Here is an 18,922-nt window from a genome sequence, read left to right as displayed (position 1 = left end):
CAAAATTAAACTGTGGAGTAGGAGTATTCTTGTAAACCACATGGGAAGGGCTTTTCAAGAGCGTGTAATGTGAATAAGCAAACACTAACTCATACTGGAAAAGGGCCATATTATTGTGAAACATGTGGCAGAAGCTTCTCTATAACGTGTAATCTAAAAAGGAAGAAAAAAACTTATACTGGAGATAGGTCATAACATTGTGAAACATGTGAGAAAAGTAACTTATCATGGGGAAAGACCATATTTTTGAGAAGCATGTGAAAAGAAATTCGCTATGGCGTGCAATTTGGGAGATCATATACAAACTCATACTGAGAAACAACATATTTTTATTGAATATGTAAAAAAAGCTTTTCGGGAGTGTTTCAACAATAATTTATGAAAGTGAAAAGTGAGGTCACGAAATAAGTGCATGGTTAGCTGATTTTTGGTCGCCATTCTTATATTTTCCTCACCTTGCTCGTGCGCTGGGCGTGCTTAATGTCAGCTCAGTTTACGTTTTGTAAGAGATTATATCATGCCTAAATGATTTAACCTGGATTAAGACGTTTAAATAAATATTTCTCGGTACAATGACTGTTGGTATACAGTACTTTAAAACGGATCTACACTGAGGACCACACATGTTGTTCGTTTGTATGATTTCTATTTTAAATGTAAATTTTTTAATATTCAAATATTCAATAGAGCAGTAATAACATGAGATCAAGTCCGTATACTCGTTATTAAAACACATGATAAATGAATACCTCTTGTGGGAGAGCTCTTCGATTTAATTTCACATATAATTAACATGGAATAGGCAGCGACTGGATATCTCACAGGCAGTCATTTCATCTGGGCTAGACCAGCTATCGACCTCAATATTGCAATAACTCAGAACGCCTGCAGCGTCTTTGCCGAAATTTGTGCTCGCCACTAATAATTAGTTCAGAAAATCCCGTGTGTTGCAAATCCACACAAATAGAATGGACGTTCACGATGCAAACAAAGATATTTTACTAACGCAGATAATATCAGAGCGACAAAATACGGTGCTTATTCCACGACAGCCAAAGCAAGAAGAACGCTGCGATCAGTAGCAAGACTTACGTATGCAGCGGTGTTTGGAGTCGTACATATGCAAGGACTAAACAATAAATATAAATACAATACGAAAAAGATATGACGACGCCCCTAACATTACTTGCAGAAGACACTGGTTTACATCTTGCAGATCCCCTTGTTGCTATGGTGAGCTGTGTATGTTTGAGAATAGCGGGTCCGTTGATTTTGAACAGCTGGCATCAGATAATTAAGTTATTTTCGCAATTAGTAAAAAGCAATCGTACACAAACTGCCTGAGTTTTTAAGTAGGTTAGACCGTTTTACCGGGGAAACGAAGTCGTAGGAAAACAAAGCTGGTTATCGAGCAACGAAACAAATACAGTTTATTTCAGTTTTGTATTATTGTTACGTGTCGGGATGTATGGCTCCGATTATTTAACCGATTAATATTGTCATTCAGATACTATATTAAACGAACCACAGAACTCACAAATGGACTTGATTTTCAACAAGATTTCCTGAACAAAATTCCCAATCCTGCGAACAGTTTGAAGAATAATGAAAGTCACCCAGCCACCCACGTTGATACAATGCAGAAATACTTAACTGAGTGCACTGGTCACTGTAAAAAATATCATGGTGTTTACAGGGTGATATATGTAACAATTACAAATTATACTCTGTTATTAACAATGACATAAAATAATATGTAAATTTTACAAGTTCGGCTATGTAAAAATACATTAATCTATGTAAAGTTGATAATACAGAGTATTTTTTGTAAAAAGGTCATCAAACCATTAAAATTTTTGTTGGAAAAACATATGTAACAGATGTAACAGAAGTTTACGGAAAATTGATTTACATAGTAGTAATTTCATACGTTTCCACGCAAAACATATTTTTCTGTAAAATCATCATTTAATCATAAAATATATTTCATATGTTTTATAGATTCTAAGTAGAATATATTATTCGCTAGCAGTAGTGGGATCGTGGGAAAGTAATTCAACTTTAGGGGGTGTTATATATATATATATATATATATCTATTTGCTGCATTGAGGTTACATACTATTTTTTGCTGCATTTGGGCCACTCGTTTTCTGTGGCATATAGTGAGCTACTCACAGCGTTAATTTTGGTGGTTTCAGTGGGAAATGTTTTGACAAAATTTCACGCAAGTAATACAGTTTGTTTAAAACATAGTCGAGTTGGTGCACAATCGTCGTCGCCCAATTCCGAGGGACTGCTTTTTTTAGCCTATTTGCGGAAATGAAGAACATTATTGGATATGGTCGACACCGCATGGAATAGATATAGTCATTGGCTATTTAATCATTGTCCTTCATTAAAAAGGTTCACAGCTACGGCTAAATGCTTTGCTTGCAAGGTAAATTAAACACCAGTTACAATCGTACCATGAAATAGCCGAAAACAGTGGTTTTGGATGTTTTAAGGTGTGCCTGAGGCTTGTCGCCTTGCCCTATTTACAGCGTGATATGTTGTTATTTTGGCGTCACGGTTGATCGCTCGCTGAACGATATTGTTGCGATTTGCCCACTCGTTCTGACTGCCTGTATCTTCAATTCTCCATGCCCTCACACGAAAGTATAAAGAGTAATTGTGTATATACTGTATACTGTATATATATATATATTGTGTATCTACGTAGGCCAAAGTGTAACCTGAAAATAGATTCAATGGCGATATTTGAAAGTTGTTCATAGTGGATTCTAGATAGCAGATGACAAAACTTCCATAATTTCATAAATTGGATTGTCTGAGATGTGACATATTGCTGAAATTTACGAAATCACGAGTTAAAATTCGAACACATATAAATCAGCGAATTTTAGGTCAAATTTGAAAAATTTTTCACTAGTCTATGCGGAAGTTTTGTATTTATCTTTTCAGGGAGTGGTTTAAATTAATTATTTGTCATTTGACCCCAAAATTGAAAAGTTGTTCTATTGTAGTTGTATTGAAAATTTCAATATATTTGGATAGATTTCAATAAAGCAAAACTAAAAATAGTTTTATAATTAAAATTCATTTAATAGTTTTCGAGAAAATTGGGTTCAAAAATTTTTTTTTTTATCGCTTTTTGGTTATAACTTTTGATATAATTAATAAAAAACAAAAATGTTAATACCGTTCAGTTGGTATTTTAGAGACGCATTCGGCGATATATTGTTCAATGATATTGGATGGCTAGAAAAATAATTCAAAATTTTGAAATTTCCAAATAAATGCAGTTCGGAAACATATGATAGCATATCGTCGTTACTAGGGTTTCATCGATTATTTTAATTTTTCGCCTTCGATGTCGTTTTTTTTTGTTGTATTCAAATATATTTGAATATAATAAGTGCATTTCACGTGCTTTTCATCAACTTTAGGCAAAAATATCGAAAATATCGCTCCTTTATGGCGATGTTGTCAAAAACGCAATTTTCGCCGTAATTGTTAAGTTTTCTGGCGATAATATGTTGTATTAACAATCAAAAGCATTTATATGAGCAAGTTTTAACTGTACCTAGTATTATGGTACTTCACATCATTAAATTAAACCATCACCTGAATAATTAACCATTTTTTAAATAAATATAGTCACCATTTCGGAAACGAGAAGAAGAATCGGCGATGTATGAAAACTCAAATTCCCGCAGAATCAAATCCAATTGCCCGGTCTAGTAAAGCAAAGAACGTTTCCCATTTAATTCAATGTTTTGTGTTGTGAGGACCGTGCTTAATCATATAATTAAAACTGGAGAACAAAGGGAATGAGAGTGGAAAACGAAATAACCCGGCATCGGCATGAGCGACCTAGACTTCCGATATAGAAAGTTTTTCTAATTCCTACATTTCCGCTAATCTAAGTAACAATTTGTATCCAATTGTTAATTAGGAATACTGTCGCTAAAAGGATCACAGATGTTTCAAATATGCCACTGTTCGTTAAAATAGATTTTAGGGCTAATTAGCTCTTTGTAATCTAATTTCAACTGCGCAGTGTTCGATTTCCGATTTTCAGATAATGTATTTTTCCGAGTGAGATGCGTCCAAAATAGCCAACAATGTACAAGAGGTTACCATAACTCATTTGCTTATTTGATAGTCGGAAATTAGTGACACCAGTTAATGTAATTAGTATTATGTATTTCCGACAATGTGAAAAATTATAGTAACGTCATACGTTTTTTTTGAGTGAAATTAATTTTGGCGTCATAGCAGAGATGTTCATGTGATATGATGTCATAAATTAATATAAAAAATTTCGCAAAATACGAAAATTGCCGTTGTACGGAATATCCGTATGTTATTCACGCAAGTATACTGGATAATAAGTTGAATATAAAAAAAAAACTAATAAACCGCGTCACCAGTAAACTTGAAGTCATAGTAGCTATTTCTATTTGTGCCAAGGGTGCAGGGACGTACCCAAATCTTACCCTCTTCGTAATTTTATGAAATCGCTCATCTGGGACTTCAAAGAGAGGGGCGTAGGAGTAATATGAAAACGTATCTGCGCATTTCTTGATATGTTCAATAAAGGTGTTATGGCAATATTGTTAGCAACGCAATGCAGATCGTTGCTTTATATAGAAGTAAAATCGTCAAGCTTTACACGACCAATCCAGCTTTTCAACTGTTATAACGTCTCATGACCACCCCCCACCCCAAGATCAGTCTTTCAAAATCGGTAACAGCAAAATGACCTACGCTGACCATGCAGTTTATAGTGACTGTTTTGTACCATTGACCGACAAACAATTCAACTCAGCGTTGTATTTTAACATCTCCGGCTAAAATAAGCACGGTGGTATACACCTGGTCACACATGATTTATTTCCAAAAAAATGTGTTCGAACAAAGTACATTTGCATGCGAAAAGTACATAGTAATCAAGAATATATATTACAATAACCGCTCTATATCATGCATCAAACTTTTCTAATATTCCGTTGTCATCCATTCAATATCCAGAAACGTTATGAGGGTATTTAGAAGAATTTTTATAAAATAACCTATTTTTTTGCCAAAATAGGCATGGGTTTCAAAATCCGGTCAGTCCTATTTTAAGACATGAGAAACCCAATACACAGATTACAAAATTCGATTGGTGCGTGCGTCTCCTGCCGAAATTTTAATGAACTTATATTTATATTCATGGATTGTAATAGATAACCTTTTCTAGTGTACAATAGTTCTGGCTTATAAACAAATTTCTAGAGATGCAACCAATTTGTCTTTTTCCCCATATTTACTGTGTCTACCTTTTTCCAGATTGACCTTACGCTTTTCTGACAATATTCACTTGTCTTATCCTCATTGAACCTTTTGTTCTTCAAATAACAGTTTTCCTTCCACATGTTTTTAAATGACTCAAAATTATCTTATATATATATATACTATAAACTTTCTATTTGAATGTTCTCGAGTTTGCTTGGAAAGTTTTCCTTTTCCTGATCTTTGACAGACTTCCGTACACGTTCAATGATCTTCTGTCAGCTTCGTTTTTTCCCAAATCTGTGACTAGGAAAACAAAACATAAATTTATTTTACAAAATAATATAAAGTTTACCTTTTTTAAAAAAATATTGGACTAGACTACATTTACTGCGAAATCCTATTCTGTCGCACTGGATAGGACTATCACGTCTGTTCCATATATTTTCATGTCTTCCATAATTAGGTAGCGAGATACTTTGCAGACTCAAAGTGATAACATCATCTCAAACTATTTCTTTGCATACAATATCTCAGAGCCTTTGTTTTACATAATAACATGTCCCGCATCCTTATGTACAAACTGAATTGCCTTTGATTCAAAACGATAACTAAAACCAACTTCTCTCATCGCTCCTGACAGAGCAGACGCAGACCATATATGACGTCATATGTCTCGTCTGCAATTTGCACATTTTGTCAGAGTGAAATATACCATAGCAGTGTCGCAAGTCCCAGATAAGTTTCCGGTGAATTATTGGAATACCATACGATAGCGAAAATTTTTTCTTGTTAATCCTCCAATTCTGGCCAAAAGATAACCGGGTTAGAAAAGAGAAAATCATGATTTATTTTTGTAGCCACAATTTAGCAAAAATAGCAAAACGGGATATAGCTAGACCTAGAAACTGTCGGCAAAAACCAGAGTTTTTTTGCTTGAATTTCAAATCCAACATTATGTGGTGATAGTTGAGGGTAATGTTGAAAAAGACGAAAAGTTTTAGACTTTTTGCTTGAGGGATTTATGTAGAAAATAAAGCCCAAACTATTTGGGCGACAACAAAATGTGGCCCAAAAATTCCCGTCGCCCAAATACAGCGAAAATAACTCCGTGTTGTCGACCAAATCGATAAAATAGAAGTATATATATATATATATATATATCTTGTCGTTCTCAGGTTTCTGCATTTGCGATGACCTTTTTTAAATAATAAAAAATTGGTTGTAAGTTTTAGTAAATCATGTCGTTTACTGGCGTATAATCCCAGTTCTATATTAGCAAATGCAATCACACGTGATTCAGTATAAAAATGGAAATCTCAGTATAAACAGAGAGGGTGGTGTAAATTCAGGGGAGTGTAGAGAAATTACTGGTATTTTATATCTTTGTCTTCGATAGACATTTGTCGTAAAAGTTAGTTCAGAGCACGTGACCATTTCGTCTACAGGTGTATCACAATAAATTCTGTTACGTAAAGAATACAATCATCAAAACAGTCGTTTTACTAATATGAATAAGTGAGTCGTCGTGGGTCGGATTGGTTTACTCCGCGGGCCGTAGGTTGCCGACCCCTATTTTACGGTATGCAGGTTTCCCCGACAATCGACTTTTTTGTTTATATCCGTAACAATGATCAATCAGTAAAAACTCAAAGTTGTCGGAACAATTAGAAATTTTGCAGCTTATCGTACACATCGTTCGCTCAGGCAGATATTCAAGCATAGTTGTAAACATTGCCTCGGTTTTACGTGTTATTTAACGCTTTTCAATTGTTATTTCATAACTTAGTTGTAAATGAAGTATTTTAATGGTCATTATGTATTCAGGTGAGTTGCAGTTTTGTCTCAATAATCAAAAATTAGTCCCGGGAAATCTGCGATAGACTATGCTAAAACGAGCTATAATTACGTGTAAGCGACATGTGGTTGTATATTTTAATAAAAATAAGGGTTTTGAGCATGTAAATCATTTTATGTCAACTCTCTAAAACACTCTCAAAATAAGCAAAATAAGCAACTTTTGCGATAGTAAAGTATAGGGAGAATAATTTTTCAGGGGTTAAGGGTCGAGGAAACATCCATTGTTACGCCATAATCTCCACGCAGGTTTGCGCATGCGTACAAAATTTGAATTTCGCCGCCTTTTACTACACTTGAGACTGCTGAGTTTGCAACTTTAGGTTTCGGGCGATGTTAGTCAACTCACAGACAACAGTTATTAGGATGTTGTTAGAATTGTTTGCTGACTGGGCATGGGAAGGATAAAAGTCGACAAATACTGGTACAGCAATACCGTGAGATGATGAACAAAAGATAGTACGGTACGATACTAGGCCAATATTACCGGTAAGTTCTTTAAAGTGACCTTACAGTTACAGCACCAATTAGTACCGGTAACGTACCGTGCGGTACTAGTAACTTAGTCTTCTATCAGTAAAATCAGTCTTCTATTGATATGAACAAGTTAACGTTACAACTTTAATGTAACGTAAGTTATCCTATTATCGCCACTTTTTAGGGTGGATCAATCTAAAGTCTATAATATTTTACGTATCATTTTCTCTATATTATCTTAGAACATGATTAACCATGTATGTTGAGTAGAGACTGCAGTGGGTCGATGCTAGAGGCGTGTGGTGGAAAATAAATCGCCTTGTAGCTTGTTTTTATTTTTTTATATATGAAGAAAGAATCTCCCCTAAGCCCCACCCGTACTTCGAGTCTTGTTATGACGTCACCTCGCAATCAATATGACGTCACTTCTAATCTGTTTGTTTAGGTGGCTCAGAAAGCAAGAAACAAAAGTAAATTAAATTACACAATATGGAAAATTAAAAACATCAACAACAAAAATTGAACGAAAAAATGAAATATAAAGCTATTAACGAGTTTTAAAATTTCCCTGAACAAGGCTATGGAAGATAGATTGAGCTACAGTTAAAATCTATTCACAATTCATACAGTAAAAATTGTTGCTATAATCAATATTTAATGGCAGGCATTCGGGACAAGTCCAATTAGGGCATCTAAGTTTACTGCACCCAACCCATTTACGCTGATTACGGGGAAAGTCTTCCTTATAATCCTACGCGCAAATACTACATTCATCGTCGCCATGCCAATCCTCTGTGCTTCCTGTTCTCTGAAATCTTCGGTTACGCAATTCAGATTGTTTTTTTCCCTTCAATTCAATGACGCGCCCCTGCTCATTTAAATCTTTTGTGACTTCATTTTCTGTCATGGCCGAAGTGTTTAATTTAACGCGCAAAGGAAGTTTGCGCTTTCTTGGTATTAATTCTTCTACTGGAGTAAAAACATCGGCCAACTCTCTTGGAATTATTCCATGCCGAATTAGCGGGTTTTCGTGTATAGGGGGGGAGGGGGGGGGGGGGGAGCTACTAATTTTTGATGTTGAAGGCTCCTGAATATCGTCAGTTTGAATAGGGATTTCAGAAGTGGGGTTTGCCGGTTGAGACAGATCGACGTCTGTATCCATCCCCTCCAAGCCACGAAAAAGTTGGTTTTATCTACGGCGTTGGCAAAGGAAAAATACCCGATTTTTTGAATCCGCTTTTGATATTGCTTATGGTCATACTATGCACTAGAGCAGGGCTTCCCAAACTAGGGGCCGCGGCTCTGGAAGGGGCCGCGAAACGAATTTTAGGGGCCGCACAGAGAGCATCAATTTTACACAAAGTAATATATCTATTGTACTTTTCCAGACTCTTGATTCGAAATACAATTAATAAAAATAATGTGAAACAAAAATTTCACGATTCCTACTGAACACATCATCATACTGTGTAAATAAGACAGTGTCTTCAATTTATTTCGAAACTAATACTAGGGCTTATTTTGGGAGGATGTAGAGAATACCGAAATTTTTTATTATGCCAAATATGAATACCCCTTTCCATTACTTATAAATAGCACGTCTTCATTTAAAATAACTGCTACATATAGATTATTAATCATTTAAAAAGTAGAAATTTCTTGCTATCGACTAGGACTCAGTGGTTCTCGAATTTCATTGAATTGTGACGCCCTCCAAAAATATGCTCAATTTACGACTACCCGTGAAAATACGTATTGATACCTTTCAATAAAAGACTTTTTTTTGCAATGAGTTTCATATGGAGGAACAAACAAAACATAACGACAGTCAGTGAAATCGTACTTAATGGGCCTTGGTAGAAAAGTCTGCTTTATATAAAAACGAAATCGCAAAGGGGATAGGGGTCCGCAACGCTTTTTGAACAAAGAAATATAATCTTTATCTACAGAAAACCGAATTTTCAGAATTAAACTTTTTTATTGTAACACCATCACAGGTTAGATCGATATAATCTTCCCTTTTTCTGTAAAAGTAGAAGATATGGGTTGTTTGAAAGGTTCACGAATCATGAAATTTTGCGACGTCCTAGCAAAATTGAAACGACGCACTTCCACGGGATTAGGTCAAAAAAAAATTGCGCTATCGACTAAGTCTTTTTTAAAGGGGAGCGCCTATATTAAAATATTTTCTAAAATTCAGGCTTGATTTTATTTTCGGGGAAACACAGTAGAATCACCGCGCTTGCATAACAATGCATATTCTGACCAAAAGACCCGATTTGCGTGTGCTTGCATAACAATGCCGGCTTTTATAATTTTTGAGCTAGCGGTTCCCGTTCGAGGCGATTTGCTAAGGGCGCCTCGAAATATATTACATATTTTATTTATTCTAAATGTTTTATTGTTTCTCATTGTTGCAAATGATGTGTATACGAATCAAATACATTTTACTGTTCTATGATGTGTACGCTCTGTTACGTCGGGTATCCTACATGCTGCAATTTCGTAGGCTGCAGTTTATTCATTTGCTGAACATGAGTGATTTTTTTAGCATTTTAGAGAAAAACCAGGCAGAGATAAGATAAGTACATACTAACGATGACAAAATTGTGTTTTATTATCAAGCAGCATATTTTTCGTGTAGGTGCGCCATTAGTTTTTTCCATGATAATTTGGCGCCCCACGAACCGCTTATGCTAAGAGTGAACAATTCCAGATAAGAACCATGCCGTCGGTGGCCAGACATCGTAAATCATCATATAGGCCCGCATAAACAAACATTGAGCCAAGGCTGGACTTGCCATGCAGCAAAAAGTATTCGCACCCATTACACTGAATAATTATGTAACGTTAATCTGAATAAATATGTGCTTGTTTTTGTAATTGAGTAGGCCTACTAAAAGTTGAGAAATAGCTGTGTCAATAAAACATCAAAAAAGCATATTTCGAGCTGTTTAGCATTATTAGCGCGAACAAGGGCCGCGGAAAATTTTAATATATTAAAAGGGGCCGCGAGCTCAAAAGTTTGGAAAGACCTGCTCTTGAGGATACTTCAGAATGCGAGCAACATCTTTTTTTCTTCAGCGAGTTTTTTGAGATCTTCAGTTGTATGTGATAACTGTCCGTCGAGTATTAATATAACTGAATTCTGGAGGCTTCTGTCAGCAGGGCAATACTTTAAAAATTTTTTTTTTAAATATTGTTGATGTTACCACTCTCCGACTTGGCATATAAAGCACAATCCGGTCCGTTTTTTGCGTAGTTTTCACCCTGGAAACCCTTGGAAAAAATAACAAATGGTGGCATAGCATGACCGGCCGCATTCACGCAACTAATAACTGTTATGTGTTCCCGAGAAGCAATTTGGCGGCTATGCACATGCTTTGTGCCACGAGGAACCAAAACCTTCTTTTGTTTTTTATTTAAATCTATCATAGTCTCATCGCAATTGAATATTCTTTCGGGTTTAGATTGTAAATCGAATTTGTCCATAATTGTTCTCAGATCCTGAAAGTACTGGCGTAGGTCCTCCACAATTGTTGTGCTAGACCGCGCTCGGTCTAACAAATCGGGTTTTCTCAGTCTCAGGTCGCAGATGTTTTTGTTGCGCTCCTGGAATCCCCGCCACCATTTGTATCTCGGTCCCCTATTGCCAAATTTATTTTTTCCAGTAGGTTTATCGACTAGCCACGCATGTTGCTTTACTTGTTGGATATTCAATGGCAATGCCTTTTTTGCCCGGTTATTTTATGTATGAAATAAGCTGCTTTTCATTCTTTGCCTCTAATTTAGTTCTAGGTCCCACAACCGCATCAAAACCCACCTTACCGTGAACCCTATCGCTGAGTGTTTTCCTCGGCACATTGAATTTCACAGATGCCGTTTTAATCTTCATTGCTTTTATTACGGCGCGATATGCATCGATCATCGCCACACTATTTTTCCATGTTTTTCGTGGGAGCCCTTTTTGGCGTGCCATAATGCCTTCACCCTATTATCGCCACCCTCCGGCTAAGATAATTAACAACAGTCGCAAATTTCTGAACACTTCTAACGTCAAATTTGATTCTATCTTGATCTGTCGCTGACTGGCAGAATTTAAAATAAATAAACGGCAGCAGGCGAATTTGGGCTAATAATTAGTAATTCTCGCGCGCCCAAAAAGTTGGCCGAGCGTGACATCAGCCGGTTTTTTTCATGATCAATTTGCGTGCCTTTTTCTGAAATACTTTTACGCCACCAGGTGACAGAATATAAATAACATTTATCACTTATGACGTCGCAATGCGAAACTAACTTGAATCCAGCGGTATGTTGAGTAGAGACTGCAGTGGGTCGATACTAGAGGCGTGTGGTGGAAACTGGTGAGTGGCGATAATAGGGTAACTTACGTTAGACTAAGTTAGGCCACGTCCTGACGTCCAGCACGTTGTTTGGTCAAATTATTGAACTGAATGAAAATTGTGTTTTCATAGTTGACTTACGGCATTGGTACCGGGACTCTGCACATTTCTGTTAATTTAAATTTATGTTTTCAGATGAATCTGCTTCCACATCAACAATGAAGATGTCCTTTTTTGTCCTGATGTTGAGCTTTTGGATACAGGCCTACTTTTGCTGCATTTATAGGATAACGTTACACGAAAACTGCAAATGAGGCACGAACAGACCAGTGCCTCTGGAATACATTAACAGGTAACTTAATGCTTTACCGGTAATGGAAACAATTTCCTTCGAGTTCGTGTGTGAGATTCAAACCTATCAATTTAGTCTAGTCATGCATGGTGTCTGATAGGTCTGAAATCAGCAGACAAGCAGTTGCATTTTTTGTTTAACTTACGTAATTATGGTTTTATGTGTCTTCGGGAGGATGGGGTTTGCAGGAAAGTGGATAAAACGACTGAACCGCAACTGTTAACTCGACTATTATCATATAATACAACCTTATATTACACGATCAGAATAGATATATATTAGCTTGCACAGCACCCATGCTGCATTCATCCGAAGCAAGAAGCAGCAGATACAAAATCAATGAAGCGTAAAACAATAACAATGAAAGAAGTTAACAGGCAGTGTTGCCAGAAATAGACAAAACGAAATAGTACAAATATTACAATATCAACATATTCACTCTGTTTTAACTTTTAGTTTAACAGAGGTAAAGTAGTCCATCACAAATTATAGAGACTAATCTTTCTGAAGAAGCCCCATGCTTTGTGAGCACATCAGCTAACTGGTATTTTGACTGCAACCATTCTACGCCACAAATTTCCTTCTTCATAATCATTTCTTTGAGCATTCCAATTTCAATTCGAAGTCTTTTGTTGGAAACATTTTTACTGGAGTATAATGCATCTCGAAGTGAGCAATTATCTGTCATTACATAAATTGGTATATTGAATGAGTTTGCAAAATAAATTTCTGACAGCATGCTCTTAACAAATACAGCATTATCCACGGCGTCAGATAGTGAAAGTGTTTCAGCTGCCAAAGTGCTTTTGGCCACTCTACGAATCCGTTTCGATTGCCATGTTAGCAATGAGCATTTGTCATCATCTCCAACTAGAAATACTAGGTGTCCACCTTGACTACCTCCATCAATTAAATTCCCATATGCAGCATCTGCAAATACCACAATCCTGAGTGATTGGTCTTTTCCCAGATATTGATACTTCAGCTTCATTTCTCGAGCTTTCAGTTTTCTAATTATTTTATTGGCATGATGAACATCTTTCTGTTTGCCTTCTTTTAGATTTGTGGCAAGTTGGCAGACATCATAACTCACATCTGGCCGGGTTTGATTCGATGTCCAAAGCAATTGACCAACTATAGCTCTCAATGCATCCCTGTCTTTTTCATTCAACTCATTTTCATTTGAACTTGATGTAAAATTTTTAAGACTCTCAATATATGTTTCTTGATCCACTGTTATTGCTGTTTTATTTTGTTGAATATTAAGACCAAGATATTTAAAAGCCTCGTTTTTCTCACGACTAATCTGAAAAGTGGAACGTAAGCTTGTTATAAATGTATTTTCAAAATTCTGTGTTCCAGCCCAAATGATATCATCAACGTGAATTCCCATAATTCCATGCAAGTTGTTATCACTGTTTAGGTGAAATAAAGCAGAATCTCCGCATGACATTTTCGCCCCATTATTCAATATAAAATCTTTGAGCTTTTTATACCATTTCAAAGATGCATCAGCCAGTCCATAAACACACTTATTTAGTTTCCAGAGTTTGTTGGAGCCAGCTTCTTTAGGGGGAACCAGGAATATTTCACGATCCAAATTTTCGCCTTGCAGAAAGGCAGTCTTTATGTCAATGGTATTCAATTTCCATTTTTTCTGAGCGACAATTGCCAACAGCAAGCGGAGGGAATCTTTAGAACATGTTGGCGATTCTGTTAAGACACTGTCATTGTTTTCCTCAAAGCCTCTTGCCACAAGTCGTGCTTTAGGTACAACACCATCTTCTGTAGATTTTAGAGAACAGACCCATCGTACTGAAATAGTTATTTGTCCAGTGTTGTCAACCTCTTCATAAACATTATTTTCTTTCCAACTTTTTAACTCTGATAATTTTGCGCCGTCAAAGTTAACATCTTTTGTAACCAGAACATTTTCTGTAGGTGCTTGGAGTTCTTCTTGTAGGTTTTCGACCTGCTCAAAATCAACATATCCAGTATTTCCCTTAATGCTTTCTGGTGATCGATATTTCACATTGAAAGAATTTTTATATTTTCCAGTTGCTTTTCCAGCTCGACTTATAATTTCCACTTCATAATCCATACCATCATGCGAATATGTGACAATTTTACCTCTTGCTAAGTGACATGAAATATCACTGTCATCGTCCCTGTTTGTAACATTCGCATTTGAATCATCTCCACTGACGTCACTAACATCTGCTTGAGCAGTTTGTGATATTGGAGCCTTATTTTTGTCATTGGAATTATCAGGCAAAATAGTCATCTCGGTAGGTTCCGCCACATGTTGGACTCTGCAAGAATGCACTTTCACACATTGGCCTCCATGCCGAATAAAGATTAAAGGCCCATCTTGACCAATTACACGTCCAGGTCCTTTCCATTTCTGTTGTTCATCTCTTTTATAATACACATACTCTCCCTTTGTGAAGGCATCAACCGTCTCTCTCGTTTGTTTTCGTAGTGCCCTTCGAATCTTTTCAGATGATTCCGACTCAATAAATGCTTTCCGAGCAATATGAAGAGCCAATATGTTTTTTGCCACATACATGCTTGTACTTGTTCCTTCTAGTGCTGGAAGATTTTCATGAATAACAGATGGTAGTCTGATGCTTCTACCAAAAACAAGTTGATTAGGGCTAAATCCTTTAGTATTGATAAGACTATTTTTAGCACTAAGTGCCCAAGCCAGAGCTGTTTCCCAATTACAATTATTTTCATCTCTCACCTTGAGAAGAATTTCAGAAAGAATTCTGTTATGACGCTCGCACAGTCCATTGCTCCATGGAGAATATGCCGGAGTAGTAGAAATTTTGATGCCAAAATTCTCACACATATCATGAAATTCAGCAGAATCAAATTCTCCACCATTATCTGAAAGTACTCTGTTTGGTGCTCCGAATATGCTAATCCAGTGTTGCATGAATTTTTCAACAATCGTGGAAGTCTTTTTATTATGAATGACAACAGCGCTGCTGTAACGAGTAAATTCGTCTACAATATGGAGGTACCACACATTTTGTTCTAACTGATGGAGATCCAATGCTACAGTCTGATTGAAATCCGTAGCCCAAGATAAGCCAACCACAGGACGTGGACAAGGCCTTTTATATTTGGTGCATATTTCACATCTATCAACTGTTTCATCTATAATCTGACTATATTCAGGACGATATTTTCCAGTATTAGTTATCAATCTTTTCATATTTTCTTTCGATGCATGCCCAAATTGTTTGTGAATTTTCAATATATCATTTTTGCTGTAACTTTTTGACCCGTTTTCTGATAATAAAATTTCAGTTTTGTGACCTTTTGAACGCCTTTTCTTAGGCAGTATTTTGACTGTGTAGTGGCCATTATTTGATAAATGGAGTGCAATTTCCTGTCCCAACATCATAGCCGTATCATTCTTCATATTCAAGTGAGTTTCTGCTCTCTTCAGAGATCTTTTACTCATCAGCAATGGAAGATGGGTGTCTATGATTTCCACTTCCAATTCCAGAATTTTACGGCCAATTTGAATGGGAATTACTACTCTTTTAATAGCATTAACAGTGCGGCCATCTCCAAATTTAAAGGTTCGACTACTGGGAAATATCTTGATGTTTTCGCGCATCTCAGGCTCCAAAAGTTCAATGTATTTCTCAAACCAGGTTTTTCCTGCCACAGTTTTTGTGCATGCGGTATCAACTATAGCATATTCAGCATTTTCTGAAATGAAGATTTCTTGATAGTTTTCATTGGTCATTAATGCCATTTGCACATTTTCACATTCTTCATCATCCGAGTCATCAGCACAGAAAACTTCCCGATTTTGATGAGGGCATTTGCGAGCCCAGTGCATTTTTGAGTCGCAGATGGAACATCTTGATATATTGCCATTTCTGTCAATTGGATTCATGTTTTGATCAAAATCCTTTTTACTTTTCACCTGATAACCAGATTTCCTGGTAAACTTATTACCGGTATTCCCAGTATATCTTCTTCTTGAAGTTACCGGTATCGGTAGTTCAGTTAAAGCTGCACCTTGTGACACAAATGCATCATTTGTTTGTGATAAAGACAACAAACTTCCTCCGGTGCTACCGGTACAATTATGTTTTGAAAAAATTCTTTTTAATCCAGATTTCATTGACTCATATTTTAAATCACTGCCAACTGTCAATACAAGCTGTTTTTGTTCTTCAGTTAATAGTGCACCATCCATAATTCGGAATGCCAAAACTGCATCAGGCAATTTCATATCAAACTTTACCAAATTAGAATTCAAATGCTCAAATTCTAATATATAATCAGCCATTGCTAGACCGGCTGGCCTAGTGTAGGAATTAAATGCAGTATATGCATCATAGGCTAAATCAGTCTTCTCTGATTTGAAAGCAACATCCAATTTTTCAATAAGTAGGCTTAGACCATCATCCACATTCAGTTCATCCGCTGTTAGATCAGAAACAGCCTTTTCAGCTTTAGAATTGCCATCTAAAGACAAAAGTCGCACCAAAATTCCTTGTTTTTTCACCGGTATCTCAGTCACCGCTTTCCACATGTCCAGTTTATTTACCCACTCCATGTAGGTCAAATCTTCACCAAACTTTGGTGGTTGAAGTTGTTTTGCAGTCATTTTCCTCTGCTACCAATGTTAACTCGACTATTATCATATAATACAACCTTATATTACACGATCAGAATAGATATATATTAGCTTGCACAGCACCCATGCTGCATTCATCCGAAGCAAGAAGCAGCAGATACAAAATCAATGAAGCGTAAAACAATAACAATGAAAGAAGTTAACAGGCAGTGTTGCCAGAAATAGACAAAACGAAATAGTACAAATATTACAATATCAACAGCAACCACTCGCCCTTTCATCAGACTATGTCTGTTTGTGTCCAGATGCATGGACTTAGAGGTGGAAGAAGTCGTAGCCAGCCAGCAATTACATGAACCATGGTGGCGAGGAGTCAACTAATCAATCGCCTCGCACATAGTTACCCCACAGGCAGATGGAATCTACCCAAGGTAATCTGAGGTACAATGCAATTCTAATGCCAATAAGCTCATATGCAATGCATGAAGCGGTAATGTAAAGTTGGTGGCTGTGTTTGAGGTAACTGTATTTAATTTTTCGCTCATGATAAGTGGGGATTTCAAAAATTGATTCTTTTACTTATTTTCCTAACCTATTTTATTGTATTTCAGATTATTTGCAGAATCTGGTGTACATCCCACAGAGAAATTAAAAGGACAAGATTACAACTTGGGTTTGGGGCATTCATAGCCAGATATTATCTTTCAAAAATCAGTTAAATGTATTTGAACTCTTGTCCTACAGTTTATCCATAATCCAGATGCCTTAAAATTTTTTAGGTTGGGCTCCTTGTTACACATTATATTTGGTCAGTTTTTCACTTTATAAATATTGTTGGTGTTACTATGTGGTCCCTGTTTTTCATTGTAATATGCCTAGCAAACTAATTTTTACAATTTACTTCAATTGGTTATTTTATTCTCTTATATTTGATTAGCTAATTTATGTCACAAGGAAGATTAATGTTTATGTTAACTGTCCATTGAATCTGATTTTGAAATTATCTTGAAAAATGTAGAAATCCAGCTTAAGCACCGATTTTTGCAATGAGACTATCAAAAAGTCTGTGTATGTTTTATAAATTTGGAATGGTTACTCAATGGCCAGAAATATTTAAAAAACTGCCTTTTTTGAATATTTTTGCTTTGTATTTATTTACATAATATGTTTGCTATATTATTAAACAAAATCCTATTTATCTTAAATGGAAACATTTAATTTAAAAACATTATTTTTTAAAATACAGTCGTTTCGAATATATGATATTTTGAACTAATTTTAGTAATTCTAAATTTTTCATATTTTTTGGTAACTAGTTTCGTTCAAGAAATTGAATTTTATTCTGACATGCTTATAATGAACTGAATTTTTTATATTAGTATGAACTTGGTGCCACCGTTTCTATGCCTTTGCCAGTGATTGAAGACTGTTTTGATTTGATTTTTTGGATGTTTTGGCTTTTAGTGAAGTTGAAGTGTTTTGGAAGTATTCAAATTTTTTTATGTTTTACATCAAGAATTTGGTGATTTTTATCCAAAGCGAATCGAAATTACAGTCTCATCACTGAAATTTACCAATTACATTAACGCCCACGTTTTACACCTTCACTCCCAACAAGGGCTTTATACAAGCAGCCACCGAAATGAAATTTAAGACAAATTATTAGAATCCCAATTATTTTATCATGGCCAATCCACATTCACACCGCAAGTATGTAGATCAACCTAGAAAGGCATATCCATTACAACAGCTTCGATTCACGAGATATATATTGCATTTATTGTTGGAATAAATTTTTTGGTTGAATTCACCTTAAGTAGTTTTTTTCTTTTGTCATGTGTATGCTATGCAGGTCAGGTAATGTAAAGGGTTAATGGGGCCGCAGGCTCTGTTTTTGAAAATGAAGTAGCTTATGTATTAGCAAGTTACAGGGCGTATGTATTTTCGGGAAATAGGCTTCTTGTATTTTGAAATAAGAAACACCATGTACAATGTGAAAACAGAG

At 35.9% G+C, this 18,922-nt stretch overlaps 1 long non-coding RNA gene across 1 annotated transcript; it reads left to right on the top strand.

Moving 5' to 3' along the window:
• Positions 1 to 7,464: 7,464 nt before the first annotated feature.
• Positions 7,465 to 18,721, top strand: LOC144425260 (uncharacterized). Its single transcript, XR_013477410.1, has 3 exons — positions 7,465 to 7,625; positions 12,152 to 12,308; positions 17,529 to 18,721. It is a non-coding gene; the product is annotated as an uncharacterized LOC144425260 (long non-coding RNA).
• The last annotated feature ends 201 nt before the right edge of the window (positions 18,722 to 18,922 follow it).

Source organism: Styela clava, chromosome 7 (genome assembly GCF_964204865.1).
Source record: "Styela clava chromosome 7, kaStyClav1.hap1.2, whole genome shotgun sequence".
Classification (NCBI taxonomy): Eukaryota; Metazoa; Chordata; class Ascidiacea; order Stolidobranchia; family Styelidae; genus Styela; species Styela clava.
The sequence above is the reverse complement of the archived record's forward strand: the minus strand, read 5'-3'. Positions and strand labels throughout refer to the sequence as shown.